This window comes from Myotis nattereri, assembly GCF_964212035.1.
Source record: "Myotis nattereri genome assembly, chromosome: 11".
NCBI classification, from domain to species: Eukaryota; Metazoa; Chordata; class Mammalia; order Chiroptera; family Vespertilionidae; genus Myotis; species Myotis nattereri.
This window is the reverse complement of record NC_138086.1, coordinates 60328132-60346640: the sequence shown is the minus strand read 5'-3', so window position 1 is coordinate 60346640 and position 18509 is coordinate 60328132.

Below are 18509 nucleotides of genomic sequence, written 5' to 3'. Positions count from 1 at the left end.
GCATGGGGAGGGAAGAGTGCTGCTGCAGGCTGCAGGGGAGCATCCGAGCAGGTTCTGGTGGAGGGAAGCCCAACAGCAAGTGTATGTAGCTGGGTGCAGGGCTGGGGAGAAAGGCTACAGGATGAGACTGATGCATTGGATGTGGCTGGGACAGACGAGGCTTTAAAGACTGTGGGGAGAAGTTCAGACTTTTGTGGCGTCAGTGGGAAACCACCGAAGAGCTTTTAGCAGCGGAGAGCTGTGATCAGATTTTTAAAGAGATCCCTGTGGCTGCTGTGTGGACAACTTTTCAAATTTGCATATCATGACAGAAAAACTTTAAGAATCCAATTACGCATCTTTAATCCAACATTTTCTTAATTTCCCAAAATCACAGAAAGCTTAAAATTTCTTTATAAGAAATGATATATAAAATTCCACATTCAACAGATCTGATTGAATCACTGGGTTATTTAGGGTCAAAGCATAGAACGTTTGTTTTCAGCAAAATTTTGCCTCATTCCAGACATTTGAATTTTGAAGTCCAATAAAAACATGAACAAAGACCCTTTTTAAACTTTAGAACAAATGCCACAAAACAAACAAATGGAGTGTAAAAGAAATTATTTGAGGCCCAGCGATGAGGGTGGGCAGTGGATAGCAGAGTCTGTGGGTGGTGGTATGCTGAAAATCCAGGCACTTCTCTCTTGGCTTTGAAATAAGTTGAGCAGGATCTAAGGCCTAAGTCCTTGTGGATGTGTGACAACACCCCAGAAAAATCACAGCTCTACACAAGTGCAAAATTAGAGGAGTATTAGAAGAAGGAGAGATTTATTTCTCTTTGTGAGTTGGAGACATTTCTCCTTAATTCCAGGCTCTTAATTAATTCAACAGATACTTATTGAAAGTCTATGTTGTGTAAGGAATGGTACTAAATACCAAGAGAAATATGCAAAGATGTGGAACAACAGTTATCTGTAGACAGCCATCTGTTCTATTTAAGTCACTTTTTATTATGAAGAGTCTGGGAGTTTATTTGAAGGAATTCATAGAACAGATCTGATCTTAAACCCTCCCCCCAAAAAACAATTTTTTCATAAATTACTTATATAACAAATTAGTCTGTACCTCCAATAAGCCATCTATATATATAAAAGCCTAAGTGACTGAACAACCAAACGGCCGGTTGACCAGTTGCTGTGATGCACATTAACCACCAGGGGGCAGACGCTCAATGCAGTGTGCTCCCACAGCCAACCTCCCGCCACCGGCTGGCCAACCTCCTGCAATCCCTCCCCCCAGCTGGCTGGCCAACCTCCCTGGTACCTCCTCCCAGCCAGCCAGCTGTCAAACTTCCGTGGTCCCTGCCCCCGGGCCGGCTGGCCTCCCCAATTGGACCCAATTGCTGGCCAGGCTGATTCGTGCATGAATTCGTGCACCAGGCCACTAGTGTTCTCATAAATAAAAGTTGGGGTATCTGGTATAAAAGGTATCTTTATGAGACAACAGGACAAAATATTTGAAATCACACTTGTCTGTGTGATTTTAGACACATTATCATTTATCTCTACCGCTGCACTGCTAGCATTACAAAAGGACTCCATGGTGATTGGCTAATGACAGAGGTGATTGAGACACTCCACTCTGATGTGTATAACACAGACTGTCAATCATCCTACTGCTGCCTGCACTCAGGACACCAAGGGCTCACACCATGTCTGATTTTTCACTTCCTATTATGATTGATACCATTATTCACATTCCACCCTGCTCCCTTCGGAGGGGGTTGGTTAACATTCCTGTTTGCTGCCAATCAAATTTCGCATGTTTCCTCGCCTTTTCCTCGCCCTTTCCTCATGCCTGAGCTATAGTAGAGAACAAGACAAGAATAGAAGTCTCAACATAAAAAAATGATCACAGGATATGTGAGCTTTAACCAACACTTTGGTCATATGCTTTAAAAAAATAAGATCTATAATTAGAACTGACTAATGCCAATAAGATGCAGTCATTTGTATCATTTCCTTGTATAAATAAAAGTTGATAAATGAGCTGAAGTGGAAAATGATTCTTGAGATTTAATGCGGAATGATTTCTTTGAAGCAATGACTGAGTCGGAACATTTACTCAATATATTCACGTAATTCAAAGCATCCACTTTGATTAAACCTTATTTCAATAATATTGGGCCCCAAGACCTTCCTGCTTATTGGCTTTTCCCCCTCGTAAACAGGCATTTATTTGAAATGAAATTCCAGATTTATAAACAGATTAGGGTGCTGATGCTAATTCCTTTTTTCTGGGAAGTTAGACTTTCATATTTGGAAAGGTCATTCCTTTTTCTTTTTCTTTTTTTAATAATAGCACACATTTAGCAGGTGTTTATTAGGTGCCAGATCTAGCTTTTGATTCTGAAATACAAATAAACGTCATGTTTTCCTGTTTTGAAAAAAGTAGGTATGTTGAAAAAACAAAACAAAAGAGAGATAATAAAATGTGGACATGCTGACAGGCAATGAAAGCAGAGTAGGAGCTCTGAAGATAGCATCTTGAGGAGGTAACACTGAGCTGGCACCAGGCAAAAGAGGAGTTTGTGAGAGGAAGGAAGAGAGGGGAGGCGTCTCACATAGAAGGAACAACAGTGCCAGGGTTCCTTAAAGGGCCTGGTGTCTTGGGGAATATTGGCCTGAGCTACGGCGTTCATGCTGTGAGTGCAAATGAGGTCACAGTATAAATCATCCAAGATAATAGGTGAAAGGTCACAGCACTCCACCAAATTCTTCCAGACATTTGCTATGTATGTTCAAATGATCTATCCATCTTTCTCCTCATGTGGAATCACACTACACACTATACACAGAGTGTGACCTGCCTTTTCTCAATACATCTTGAGTGGAATACAAATCAGTAGGTAGAGGTCTGTTTCATTACTTTAAGCACCACATCCCTAATATGAAGTAGACATTCAGGCTTAGCTTCCAGCTCTTTAACCCATCAATGCCTGTAGATGTTTTAAAACACTAGCAATTCATTAAGGTTTTAGACATTCTGAAAAAGAACTTGGACGCCTTGTATCAAAGCCTGCTTCATCATTCCTCTCTCAGGATCACTGTCTCCAGTGACTTATGTCTTGCAAACCACTCTTTCCTGTAGTTTGTCCATTTCTCGGTTGTTTCAGGTGCAGGGAGGAAGTCGGTCACCGTCACGCTGTCTTGGATGGAAGCTGAAGTGAAGCTCACAGTGGCATTTTTACCCTCTCAGCTCCTAGTCAGGTTGAAACCTTTTGGGGCCAATTTGTTAGCAACTCTAGTTTCTCCTCCTATGCACTGTTGATTATTGGTGCTCATTTTTATTGCAACTTTATATTTAGAGCGCTGAGTAGCGCTCATCAGTTCATTAGAACACTTTGTGTATAATTTTTTGGTCTGTGTTATTCAGTCTAGGCAATGAGACAATGACTTGCCATTAGAAATTTGTTTTGCTGTAAAAGCCTCCCACAAAGGGTTATATAAATCAGTGTTTGGTTCGTACCCTTTTCTTGGCCCTAATACATGTGAAAGGTACAATGCACTCTCATCCGTAAGAGTGGCTCGCGATAGCAGTCGTAATTCTGGAGAAAAAGGGAAAAAATCCCTAGGCCTCTGCCCCTTCCCAAAGGTGTACCAGTTTCTCTGTAGGGGCTCGGGGAAATGTGTAGCTTGAAAAAGCACCTGAGGCGATTTTGTTGAACCTGATTAAGGCGGCTGCCTACTCTCTGTTGAGACACACGGATATAAACACTGATTATTAGAGTGCGGACTCCTTATTAGAGACCCGGGAAGGTAGGAATGAAGGCGTCCAAGTTCTTCTTCAGAATATCTACAACCTTAATGAATTTCTAGTATTTTAAAACATCTCAAGGTATTGATAGGTTAAAAAGCTGAAAGCTAAGCCTGAAAGTCAAGTTTTTGCTTTTATCTGGAGTTATAGCAAATGAGTTTAGTAACACTGTCTACCTCAGGCTAATCAGGAACCCAATAGGTAGGCATGTATGTACTATACAACTGCTAATCAGTAAACAGGAAATGAATTATTTAATCCGAGAATTTGTTAGATATTATTTAGTAGACATTGCCTGAACATGCAATCCTTGCTGGAAAATAATAAATAAAAGTGTTCTTTTCAGTCATAGAGCTGAAAACTCTATGACTAAGAACCCACATCCTGGGATTTCTTCAGTACAGAATTGCATTGGGAATTCACATTCTCTAAGAAGACAACGCTTATGAAGCAAATCGAATTTGACGGGGAGAGAACCAAGGGCAGCCCTTTTCTCAGACGGACCTGGGAAGCGATTGTTTTCTGCTGTTACTTAGACTCTGTCTTGCTTTCAAAGTCATGTCACACACAACCCAAATTCCACTCCTTTCTCAGAGGCTGGCCTCCAGACCGTCTTGCCAGAAAGAAACCACAGCACTGCACTGCTGCGCTTTTCAAAAGCGTCGCACAAGCAGAGCGAAGCTTCTCACGTTTCTAAAATACCCGAGTTGCATATGGTGGTCAGACGCTTTTACTTCTGGGGAACACATTTCATGTTAATTTTTTTGTGTGGTAAAAGGCACAACATAAATGATAGCATTGTAACAATTCTAAAGTGTACAATTCAGTGGCAGGAAGGACCTTTACGATACTGTGCAACCATCACCACTGTCTAGTCCAGGGGTGGGCAAACTTTTTGACTCGAGGGCCACAATGGGTTCTTAAACTGGACCGGAGGGCCGGAACAAAAGCATGGATGGAGTGTTTGTGTGAACTAATATAAATTCAAAGTAAACATCATTACATAAAAGGGTACAGTCTTTTTTTTTTTTTAGTTTTATTCATTTCAAACGGGCTGGATCCGGCCCGCGGGCCATAGTTTGCCCACCCCTGGCTAGTCCCAGGACTTTTTCATCACCCCACATGGAAACCCTCTGCTATGGTTTTGAGTTGAAAGATATATAACTGGTCATGGGAGAGAGGTTTTCAGAGACTCTCTGTAATTGTCCCCCTCTAAGAAGAAGAAGAAGATGATGATGATGATGATCGCAGCTTCCAACCACAACATCCAGAAGCATCACATCCAAGATCTGATCTAGAAATCGAAATCAATCAGATGAAATAATTCCAATGAAAGTAACTGGTTCAATTTAAAGTATTAAAATATGAATATAAACACTCAGTTGAGTACAACTCAATGGCAATGCTTCACACACACTCATGCTCTGTATGTTTTTCTGTTGCGAGAACGTGATTTTGAATACTTGTATAGTCTCTTCAAAAGCAAATAGCTGAGTGGTGCCATTTGAAACCCTGTCTGTACAAGCAATCCTGCTCCTATGTCCCTTCTCCCAGGGGATGGGAAAACACTAGACCAAGCCAGCAACCTGAGCGAAGGCTTCCCCTCACCCAACCGCATTCATTTGACACAGATGTTTATTGAGTGCTCTACCATGGACCAGGCACCACTCAGTGCTCATGTAACACAGCAAGGAACCAGACCCACAGGGCCTGCCCTTTCCCCAAATTCTCTCTCTTCATTTACAGTTGCTCTGAACACTCAAGACTTAAAGCTATTCTTTTTACTTCCTCTGTTCAGACACACCTCTTAACTGTCTCCAGCCATCATTCAGTTATTCAGTACATCAAGGCTGAGTGAGAGGTGATGGGGATACCATGACTAGCAGGAGAGGTGTGAAGCAGAAGTTCAGTCGAGTGGGAAAGACTGGCATCCAAAAAGCAGGGCCAATACAGTGTGGTGAGAGGAGAGGTCCAAGGTGTAATGGGAGTGTCCAGTGTGAAGTGGGGAGCTTCGTTTAGTCAAGAAGGTAAAGCAACTCATCCTTGAGAAAGTGAAATTTAGGCTAAAATATAAACCAAAAGGCATGAATTAACCAGAGATAGATACAGTAAGTCCACTGTTCCAGGCAGAGAACACAGACCATCTGGAGTTCTAGAACAGGAGGAACAAGAACTTGCTCCTTTGAAAGAACTGAAAGAAAACCCGCCACGATTGGAATTGAAAGACCCAACGAAGAAGAGGTGGTATTGAAACTGGATGGGAACCTTGGGCCTGACTGAGCCAGGACTGTGAGTGCTGCGAAGGATTTGGGCTTTTTTGTAAGGACAATGGGATGCAAAGCATTCGTTCAGTGGAGAGCGGCCAGATCAGTTTTGCATTTTTAATTGGCTGATGAGAATGGGTTGGGGGATTCTTTGGGGGACTGATGCAGTGGTACCGGCGAGAGATGCTGGTGACTGAATGCGGATGTAGGATGATGAGATAAAGGGAAGGTTGGATTCTGTTCTATCCTTCAAAACCCATGCCCTGAACTGTGGCTGAAGTGATCTTTCCAAATACCAATGTCCTAGCGGTGCCCACTGGAAACGGTTACGTAATTTCTATCGCTGCTGGATCAACTGCAGGCTCCTTGAAGTTTCAGGCCCTTGCGGGTGCCAGCTTACCCCTCTAGTTGTCCTGTCACTTTCCAACATCTACCTTAAGCTTCAGCCTTATTGAGTTGGCTTGTGTGGTTCCTACTGTATTGCACTTTATGTTCACTGAATGTCCCTTAGACCAGCAGTTGCCAACCTTTCGGACCTCATGGACCGCTGCCTTAGACTGTCTTGTGCCAGGTTCTCTCTTGGAGCACCCTTGCACCTATCTTCCTGCTTCAGGTCTCAGCTTATTCATAACCTCCCTTCCTAAGACTGGGCAGGGGCCTTTCTTATGTACTCCGAAAGCACCCCGTCCTCACTCTCTAGCAGCACTGCGTCTGTTTTCTCCTCTGTCTTTCCCAGTAAGGCTAAGCTCCAGGCAGTCATTTGTCCATAATTGAATCACCAGCACAGAGATAAGACTGGAATATAATATGAGGTCAATATGGAATGACTAAGTAAATCAATGAATGAATGACAGCACTTTCAAAGACCCGGTTTAATAATCAAACATGGCGTCTCAGCAGATTTGAGAAAGATTGCTTTGTGAATTTTCAAGGACCCTAAAACCCAGGACCTAAGAGGAGACACGCTTAGCTTAGAATATCCATTCTCGGGCAATTAAGCTGCAAATATGATCCATCATGACGACATTGTTCTACAGGGTGCTCATCTCCACAGCGATTTGGAATATTCAGCATAAAGATTCTGACGTCGGATCAAATAAGCAATATTTTAATGCCTGGTAAAGGTAAAAGTTTTAAATAAACACTTTTTATTATAAAGCAAAGAAAGGTTATTTAAAATTGTGTAGGGGTTGAATGCGTTCTACGGCTGACAGAGTCCAGAAATCTTTCTGTTAATGTAGAATGAAAACAATAAACGGAAAGTCATATTTTGTCAAACAATGGCGAGTCATATTTTGTCATCTACAAGCAACTGGGAAGGGGTGTTGGGGCAGGAGATTACAATTAGCTTAGCCGTGGTTTGGGGAACAACCACAAGTGCCTGAACGTTTCTTAAGGATTCGCAACAATTTTGGTTTTTATATTTCACTTGAAATGACACCCAGATCTTTTTATGCAAAATGCTGGGATATTGAGCTAGTGCCACAGAGACAGACTTGGGTAATACTCTGTCAATACCCTGGCAGCTCCCTGTCTGAGTTCGATGAGTTTCCATGGCGAGGGCCCGGCCTGAAGCCAGGATGGGGCAGAGGGCAAACAAATGCACCGTCAGGTCAAGTCCTCTTTGGCTCCTCCCTTTTCACAACTCACAGTTCAGCCCATCAGATTCTGTTGGCTCCTACTTCAAAGTACACCTAGAAGAGCTGACCACATCGCACCACCTTTACCATCTCCATCTGCGCCCAGGCCACCGTAACCTCTCCCTTGCGTCCTTGAGATTGTTCTCCCTGCTTTCACCCTTGCTACCCATCCCCTCATAGTCTATTCTCAACATAGCGTCCGACAATCCTTTTATTTATTTATTTTTAAAATATATATTTTTAAATTGATTTCAGGGAGAAAGGGAGAGGGAGAAAGAGAGATAGAAACATCAACGATGAGAGAGAATCAGTGATTGGCTGCCTCCTGCACACTCCCTACTGAGGATCGAGCCTGCAACCCTGGCAAGTGCCCTTGACCAGAATCGAACCCAGGACCCTTCAGTCCTCAGGCCAACACTCTATCTACGGAGCCAAACCAGCTAGGGCTTGACAATCCTTTTAAAACACCAGTCAGACCATATTCCTCTTCTGCCCAAACCTCCGATCCTCTCTGTCTCAGAACAAAAGCCAAAGACTTTATGACAGTGTGGCAGCCAGCCCCCCCAGAATGCTGTCACGGAGCCTCCTATCCGGATGGTCATGACTTTACAGTGCCTCCCACACACAGTGTGACTGACAATTTAGGGCAAAAAGGCATCACACTCTGCCTCAGCCTCTCCCATTTGCTCTCTCTGGGGGAAGCCAGCCACCACGCAGATCCTCCATCAGCTCCATGGAGAGGCCCCCAGTGTCCCAGGCAACAGCCCACACCCACTTGCTAGCTGTGTGTGAGCATCTTACACGCAGACCCTCCGGCCTCGGAGTCTTTGGGTGACACAGTCCCAGCTGACCTCTGACTGAACCTCAGGAGGAACGCTAAGCCAGACTGCCCGGCTGCCACTCCCAAATTCCTCACACACAGAGGCGTGGGAGGAAATGCGTCGTCATTGGTGTTCTAAGCCACCCAGTTTGGGGGGACTTGTTATGCAGTAAAAGAGAGCTACTACCGTCTTCCCCTGTGTGGCCTCCAGCACGCCAGCCTCACCTCCAGCTTCTCTTCCCTTCCCTCCCTCCCTCCCTCCCTCCCTCTCTCCCCCCTCCCTCAGCAGGGCATGTAAAGGCTTGGCCGCTCAGGCGACTCCCAGTTCAGCAAACTTCTGTGCACTGCCTCCCTCCTGGGCCATTTCCCTCGGGTGTCCCCATGAAGCTCCTTCTCCTCCACAGCTCAGTGGTTCTCAACCTTCCTAACGCCGCGACCCTTTAATACAGTTCCTCATGTTGCGGTGACCCCCAATTTCATTGTTACAAATTGAACACAATTAAAGCATAGTGACTAATCACAACAACAATATGTAATTATATAGGTGTTTTCCGACGGTCTTAGGCGACCCCTGTAAAAGGGTCGTTCGACCCCCAAAGGGGTCGCGACCCACAGGTTGAGAACCGCTGACTTACATGACCCGCCACCCTGCAGATTTTTCTTCTCCCCTTCGCCCACCTCATTTTTCTCATCGTACTTATCACCACCTGACAGACCATTCATTTGCTTGTTTATTTGTGTATTATCTGTCTTCTAGAAGGTAAACTCCATGAGGACAGGAACATTTAATGTTTTATTCAGTATTCAACTCCTAGCACCTACAGTACAGCGCCTGTTACATAGAGGCACTGTCAATATTTGTTGGAAATATTGAATGCAGGCGAGAACAAAGCAATACACGGGGGAAATGTTATCACTTCAGAAGGGCTGCAGAAAATTATTATGATACAAGGGGTGTTATTCTTTTGCGTGATCTCAATTCTGCCCCCATGACGTTGGTATACGGGGAACACATGCCAATTTCTTTCAGTTGTTATTTAAGTCAAGAAATACTGGCATTACTATAATTGTAACAGTATTTTTAAAAATTGTTATCTCAAAATGCTACTTGCAAAAAAAGTTCTGTGGCTAAATACCCCTTAGAAACACTACATATTATATTCCCTCCAGAGGAGGCATAGTGTGCCCTGGCATACAAAAGGCACTCAGAAATCCTACAACAAAGAAACATTTACTCGGTTTAATTCGGTATTTCCCAAATTTACTTGGCTAAAAAAATGCTTTTTTCTTAGTACAGAACTGGAGTTCTAATTTATAACAGCCAATATTCATTGAGTGCTTCTCCTATGTCAGCTCCTGTACCCATCGCATCCTCTCAATAACCCTATGAGGTGTCCATTTCTATGATCATCCCCATTTTACAGGTGGGTAAACTGAGGCACAGAGAGATTACATTGCTCAGTTTACAATCAGTTAAGTGGCAGGAACAGCATTCACACCCAGATGCCAGTGTGACCACAGCTGTGAATGAGAACTTTGAGCTCCTTCACTAATGACACTCCTTTGAAAGTTTACCCTTTTTATTAGCTGTCAGAGCAATCATTAACCATGCCCTTCATTTTCAGAAAACAAAGCTCAGTATGCTTTTCTCTGCAGCAAGGAATTTGTACCACCCCCCCCCGCCCCCCCCACGAAACCTGTTCTCAAATGCTTCGATTGCTGATAAGAACTTAACTTACTATATTTCTAAATTTATCTGTGGTTTCATAGGAGACGGTCTCTAGCTAAAGGGATCTGATCTGATGATAGAAACTGACAGGACACCAGAGCGTGGGCGACAATCCTCGGGGCTTCGGCCCGGCGTTCATGCACAGGGTGCTTCCCCCTTTCCCAGTGAGGCCTTTAGAGCAGCCACAGCACAGCACCTGGGAACTTGATATAAATTCTTGGCCTCACCCTCGGCCTATGGATTTAGAATCGGAAATTGTGTGGGCGAGAGCCCTCCTGGTGACTCTGAGGCAAGTTTGAGGTGGTTATTCTGATGCATTTGTGTGTGTGATTCAGCCCTGTTAATGTGAGTGTCCCAGAGAAGAGAGGCCAGCATTCTCTCATCACGTATGTGTTTGTGCCGGAATATACTAATTGGTGAGTATAATAGCACTTCTATTGGATCGTTAAAATATATTTAGTCATACATCCTGTCTACTTTCTTTAAGTGATTTTCTCAGGTGGCGAAATAAAAAGAAACACTTGGAAATTTCCTTGGCTTTGAAGCAGAATCTATTTAAGGTAACAGATAAAGGGCCTTCTTTAGAATCCAAAAGGAGTGCATTGAATTCATGGTTCAACTTCATTACAGCTAATAAAGTAATTATGTGTTCCCTGTCTGGCAAAGTGACAATTGCCTTTTAATATCTTGCTTTCCTATGTTGTAAAACATCCAAAAGTATATGCACAATAAAATACAGTGGTATTCCAGGGCTGACTGGATCTGCTGCAGAGAGCTGCCTGAACACATCTCTTCCTATCTCTCCTTCTGTTGGATGGCAAAAGTTGCTTGAAATCATCAATAGTGGGAGCATTTACACCATGGAAATAGGCAAAGCTTACCAAGCAGTCCTTATTCTTTTTCCTTTTAACTGAGAGAGCCACTGTTAAACCTTTACCAGCATACCACTGAAAATGTGGGAATGAATGCTTATTGAAACATTGTTTGTGACAGAGGAAAATAGGAGGGCTACGTGATTATCTCTAGGGGACTGTTGAATTCAAAAGAATACTATGCAGACATTAAAAAAGATCAGGTATATCGTTGAAAGAGATAATTGTTGAGTGAGAAAAATTTGCGGGCTAATATGTATAGTATGACACAACCAGGTATGTAGATGAGTGTATACATATATCTATGCACATATACATCCTATGTTATCTGTTAGCATGTTACTCTTACTAGATGAGAATTAAGGAGGCAAAATAGCAGGAGTCTTTCCTTATTTATTTAATATACTTTTGTAATGTTTGGATGATCAAAAACTATGTGCACCACACACATATGTAACCTTTGTGATGAATAATTTCTGCTTTTGTGTGATTCATGTTTAAACGCCACTATTTCTGACGGTGTGATTATCTGCACATGCTTACCCCTGGCTCTCCTACTGGATGGTGCGTTGCTCAAGCACAGGAGTCTGTCTTCTACGCCTTCCTGCCGCCCACAGCATCTGGGAACACAGAAGGAACACAGTAAATGCAAGTTGCTAAGTGCAAAATTTTAAAAGCCTTTCATAATTTGCAGGGAAGTTGTTTGGCTATCCCGACACAACTCATTTGCACGACTGGCTGTCTTTACACAGTGCAGTGCCAGCTGGGGATGTAAGATCCAGAAAGACAGATCCAACGGGAGAACAGAGAATGGCAGGACCTCATCAGAGAGACTTCTGACAACAGCCTTGAGGTTTTGTGCTCCTATGGCAGGCAGAGGGGAATCGTAGTGTGTTCTTGAATAGGAAGCTAAACATGACCTCCTTCTACCCAACCCATATGGTTTTATTCCTAGTACTTCGTCTTCTTCAACTCATCTGCAGCATTCCACAGGAGGGTCCACTCACTCTCTGAAATTTGGCCTCCAGTTGTTTTTTGTAACAGTGCTGCTTCCTGGCTTTCCTTTCATCTCTCTTGCTGCTCTTTGGCTTCCTCTCTTGTCAGCTCCAAGTCAGCCTCCTTACCATCTATCTCCCTCTCCCCCGGAAGCTGATTGCCTGCTCCACACCCTGCCACTCTCTCCAGGGGAAAGTGCATCTAATGTCAGTTTCCAATCTCACACCTATGATGGTTCCGAAAGTGCATCTCCGACCTTTATTTTCACCTACCTCCGGTGCAGGTCATTTTTAACTTCCTTGAGAGTTGTTTCATTGTGTGTGGGGATGTTAGTGGTGGGGTGGGGTGGAAGATTTAAAATAAATCAGATGTTGGGAGATAAATACAGGAATGGTTAGCAAAAGTCAGAAGAGAGAGCTAATAACCAAAGGGCACAAGAGGGTCAGGCAATACTTTGTTAGCTTTTTTAAGATGGGGGAGAGCTGAGAATATTTAAAGGGGTAAAGGAAAGGGCCAAATGAATGAGAATTGAAGATGGTAGGTAAAGATAAGTGCAGGTAGAAAGAGGTGGGTCCAAAAAACAAGACTGCATTACAGGGGAGATGGAGCTCACCCTCTGAGATCATAGAGAAGGTTCGGGGGAAAGATGTGATGGGATGAGGTGAAGACCTGGATACATAAAGAGCTTAGGTCAGATGAGTCTAAATTCCACCATGAGGTAGAGGGGGTCATCTATACTTCATGGGTACAGACACAGCTATAGACACAGTAGTTAGGGTCACAAGGAATGAGTGAAGGTCTGGAATAAAAGCTCTGATTTGTGTGATAGGGAGACAGTCAAAGACACGTTAGAAGGACTGTAAATCACTGGTTTTAAACCCACACTGGGTAACAAGATTCAATGGCAGGTGAGACCAGTGTGATTTTCTGTGGTGCAAGCTTGGGAGAAGGCCAACCAGGTTATGAATTCCTTCCTAGCAGCACGACTCTGGTCACATTAGTTAACATTCCTGGCACAGTTTCCTCATTTGTGAACAAGGATTTGAACACCTTTTTAAGGTTATGATCCTATATAATAAACGCCTATTATGCAAATTGACCGAACTGCAGAACAACCAGCAGAACGACCAGTCACGATGATGTGCACTGACCACCAGGGGGCACACGCTCAATGGAGGAGCTGCCGCCCAGCCCGCAGGCCCCAGGCCAGCCAAGGTGGGTGCCAGCGGGGGGGCCCCCTCAATCGCCCCGCCGGTCACCCCACAGATCAGCCCCGATTGCTGGCCAGCCCTAGGAACCCTACCCGTGCACGAATTTCATGCACTGGGCCTCTAGTGAGACTTAAATTAGAAAGCACCTCACCCAGTGCTACTAGTAAGTAAGGTAACAGATAAAATTAGTATTTTTCCTTTGGGAGCCCAAAATAGCAGCAAGGGAAGCAGGTAGTAGATATAATCCTAAGTGGATGACTTGTGCACAAAACATGATGATAGGTCAGAGGTCAGGAGTCAGGGAGAAAAGGATGTCCTGTGGTGGTAAATTACAGAGCCTAGTGTTCAGAGGGTGCTGATGAGCCTGGTGAGTGACAGACCCAGGGAGATTTAGATGTGGGACAGGCCAGGAGAGGGTGCAGGTAGCGCAGACATGTGGCCTGGCCCAGAGAGCTGACCACAAGGTAAGGGCTGGTCTTTAACTCCGTAAGCTGATTTTGTCGAGGTCTGCAGAGGCCAGCAGGTCTTGAGGATGGGTTCATTGGCCGCCATAACAGTTAGGATAACTTTTGTAGCAAATCATTAAAAAATCCAATTCAAAATGGCTTAAAGAGGCAATTTGTTAGCTTCTCTATCAGAAAATGCAGCAGCTGGGCTTTGTAGGAGACATGCCCATTGCCTGTCTGATGTCCACCCCAGCCCCCCTCACTGTGCAGCACCAAGTGCGAGTTGAGAGATTGAGAGGCTCTGAGGGTTGGTCTTCATTAATTTAAGCCAATCATGATAATCCCCCTTCTTCTGCTCCCTTGACAATGACAATGAGTGGTTCAGGGATGGGCAAACCTATCCCAATCTGTACTAATGTGATAATGAAAGAAGAAGCACCCTCCCTTTTGAGAGACGGAAAGATGGAAATCCAACCTCTCCCCCTGGATGGGAGGCAGGAAGTGGGTCGCTCTGGTTGTTACCAAGGTTACCCAGTAAAGTCTGAGAGTTATCAGATTTGGGATGAAGCACCATGGGCTCTGGAGCAGAGAAAAGGAAAGACTGTGCTTCCTTGATGACATCACCGCACTGCTGGGTCAACTGGCCCCGAAGTCTGTTCTACCCCTGGGATTTCTGCTTTAGCAGTCAGGCCTTTCCACGTTGTTTAAGGCAGTTGGGTTTTCTGTTGCCGAAATCGCCATGGCTGACACACACGGGCTTCAGGCTGGATTTGATCCAGGCTCTGGCTTGTGGCCTCCACAGTAGTCTTAGTTCTGCTCTCTTCTGCGTGTCTGCTTTGTGCCCTGAAGGTAGCTCTCTGGAGGTCCTCCAAAGAAGCAGAACCAATGGGAAATATCTTTCTCTCTCTCTCTCTCTCTCTCTCTCTCTCTCTCTCTCTCTCTCTCAATTTATTTTAAGGATTTATCTCTAGTATGACAAGTCCAAACTTTGTAGTGCACGCTGGCAGGCCGGAGACCTGGGGGAGCATGGATGTTGCCATCTTGAGGCCAAAGGCAGACAGAATTCCTGGAGACAGAATTCCTTCCTCTTTGAGGTTCCTCAGTCTTTTCTCTGAAGACCTTCCACTGGTTGGAGGAGGCTTGCCCACCTTTGGAAGGTAACCTTCCTTAACCAAAGTCTACAAATTTAAATGTTTATCACATCTAAAAAATACCTTCACAGCAACATCTCTCCTGGCGTTTGACCGAGCAATCGGACACTACAGCCTTGCCACACCGACACAGAAAGCTGACCATCATTAGTGGCCACCTGGCTTCCAGCAGCGTTCAGGAGCTGCGTGCTTCTTCATCATCAAGAATGAGCTCACCTTTGTCTCTGCCCCAGTTTCCTAAGAAAGACTTTTGAATTTTGTTTAGGTTAGACTGGCTTAGGTCACATGTCAACATATGAATCAGTCCCTGTGGTGGTGGTCAAATATGATGATTGGCATCAGACAGTCATGGCCCACCTGGAGCTGGAGATGGGACCAGCTAGCCCCAAAGCACAGGGACAGCATGGTGGAGGGATAGGTAATAGAAAAAGGTTTTCTGATTGGAAGGGAGAAGGGGAGATAGAAGTTGGATAACAACCATAGCTGTCCATCATACCGACCAAACAAAGGAGACAGATACAGGGATCATAATACCAACTTACTTCACCATTTCTGGCAAAAATAGAAATGGAAACCAGGCTAGGAAGTTTGTGTCAGCTAATCAGTACATTTTCTGCTCCCAGAAAAAAAATTCACAGGAAGCCAAATTGTGATCAGAAAGTTGCTTGGTGAGCATGGAATCCAATTTAATCCAATTCGGTGCAAACAAATATTTATTGAATGTCTACTAGGCAGGATGAAATTAACAGCTGGTGCCATTGAGCTATGACAGACTAATATCCTCAGTGCTACTGCTGGGCTGCACCTCCAAGCCTGGCTCTGCTGCTGGAGACACTGCTCAATGCTCCCTCTCTCTGCTCTTCCTGTTCTAGCCCCAGGCTGACAGGCTCCTGTGGTAATGCAGTCTTTCTTCAGACAGAGTAATACAATTGAAAAGATTTCAACTTTTGTGCTTTGTAATCACCTTCCTTGATTAGGATTTAGAGGATTCCTCCGTCATCACACGTTTCAAAGCCTTCACATCAATTTGTATGGACGTTTTGGTGCCCCAAAGAAATTCCTCCCTGTGATTGTCATAACTGTTAACCTACCAGCCCATTCTCTGCACAGTATCCAGAGTGATTCTTTCTTTCTTTTTAAGGGATTTTATTTTTTAGAGCAGTTTTAGGTTTATAGCAAAGATTTCCCAAGTACTTCCTTCCCTTTCACATGCCTCCCCGGTTACCAACACTTCCAGCACTCCCCTCACCCCCATCAGAGTGGCATGTTTGTTACAATGGATGATCCTGCGTTAACACGTCATTATCATGCAAAGTCCATACTTTATAACAGGATTCACCCTTGGGGTTGTACCTTCTATGGGTCTGAACACGTATCAATCGTTATAGTACATACAGAGTAGTTTCACTGCCCCAGAAATCCTCTGTGCTCTGCCCCCCGGGCAACCACTTATCTTTTTACATCTTCCATAGTTTTTCCATTTCCAGAGTGTCATATAGTTGGAATCATACAGTAGGTAGCCTTTTCAGATTGGCTTCTCCCTCTTAGCAATCTGCATTTAAGTTTCCTCCATATATTTTCATGGCTTCATAGCTCATTTCTTTTCAGGGTTGAATAATATTCTGCTGTCTAGTTGTATTACAGTTTACTATTTATCCACTCACCAACCGAAGGACATCTTAGTTGCTTCCAAGTATTGGAAATTATGAATTGAGTTGCTATAAACATCCATGTGCAGGTTTTCTTGTGGAGATAAATTTTCAACTCCTTTGGGGAAATACCAAGGAGTTTGAATGCTGGATCACGCGGTCTGAACATTTTTAGTTTTGTAACAAACCCCCGAACTGTTTTCCAAGGTGGCCGTACCATTTTGTATTCCCACCAGCAACGAATGAGAATTCCTATTGCTCCACATCCTTGCTAGCATTTGGTGTTGTCAGAGTTCCAGATTTTGGCTATTGTAATAGGTGTGTAGTGGCATCTCATTGTTATTTTAATTTGCATTTCTCAGATGACATATGATGTATAGACAGAGTGATTCTTTGAAAACAAAATGAGATCTCGTCACTCTTTCGCATAAAGCCTTCAGATGGTTTCCTGTTATCCCTGAGATAAAATGGAAACATTTGTATGTCTTTAGGCCCTCACTTTCCTTCTCCTTGCCCCTCACAGCCCAAGTGCCATGCCCCCCACCCCCCTTCTGTGTTCCTTTCTCATCTCTTGGCCTTCGTACATACTGTTTCTCCAGTCTAGAACACTTTCTCTTCTTCATGTGTTTAAAAATCCCCCCCTCATCCTTCAGGTGCCTGTTTAATTATAACTTCCTCAAGAACACCTCTCTCACCACCCTGCCCCTCTGGTATTTCCCCTGCTATGCCTTCCCCAGCTCCTGGCCACCATATGTCTTCACCCTAGCACTCAGCACTTGCTCTGTGGTTTGAGTTTTCCTCTAGACAATAAGCTTCTGGAAGGCAAGGGTATGTCTATATTGCTCACATTTTACTCTCAGTTCCAGATTGGCACCCGCCAGAGAATGATATCCTATATAATAAAAGGCTAATATGCAAATAGACCGAATAGCAGAACAATCAGAACAACTGAACAACCAAACAACCGGTCGCTATGATGTGCGCTGACCACCAGGGGGCGTGTGCGGAACATGGCAGGCATTGGTTACAACAGGATGGTGGAGGAGGTGAGTGGGGGCACCAGACCAAGGCAGGACACCAGTCACTGTCATCAGGGCAAGCCTCTGGCGGTTACTGAAAATTCTTTGCTTCCACACGCCGCAGTCCCACTCTGTGCTTGCACCTGCTGCCAACACTGGTCCTGCTCGCACTCGCAGCCAGTGCCAGAGCCACTGCTTGCACCCGCTGCCGGTGCCCGGCACCAGTCCCGATCACTCAGCACCGGTCCTGATCACTCGGCACCATCAGTGGGTACAAGTGGCGGCTGCTGGCCCCAATTGTCCCTGAGGGCTTCTCCACCTCCCCCTGCTCCTGAGGGGTGATCAGGGCAGCAGTTCCTGCTTGCACCCACTGACGGCGCCAGCCCTGCTCACACCCGAGGCTGGTGCCAGCCCCAATTACTCCAAGTGGGGCCAGTGCCATCAGTGCATGGGAGCGGTGGCGGTGGGAGCAGGGCTGCCAGCAGACAGGCGACCAGGGCTGCGGAGGGAGGGACCAGGCAGGTGCGCAGAGGATGGGCTGAGACCTGCCCCTGTGCCTACCTCAGCCTTGCAGCCCACAGTTCCTTTCAAGGTGCAGGAATTCATGCACTGGGCCCCTAGTTTGATAAATACCTGTGGAACAGTGAAGGAAGTGAGTGAATGAAGAGATGAGTGGCTCACCACTACTGATATATGCATTAAGTGCCTATTCTGGACAAGGCATTGTGCTTGGCCACTGGAGATATGGAAGTATTGGATTAGCTCCTATGGATAATGTAGTTCGTGAAATAGGTTGTCAAAAACATAGAATTCACAATAAGAGAGAACCTATTTTAAATCTTGGTGTATCATGTAGATCAGGATTTCTCAGACTTACACTGCTGATATTTTGGACTAGAGAATTCTTTGTCGTG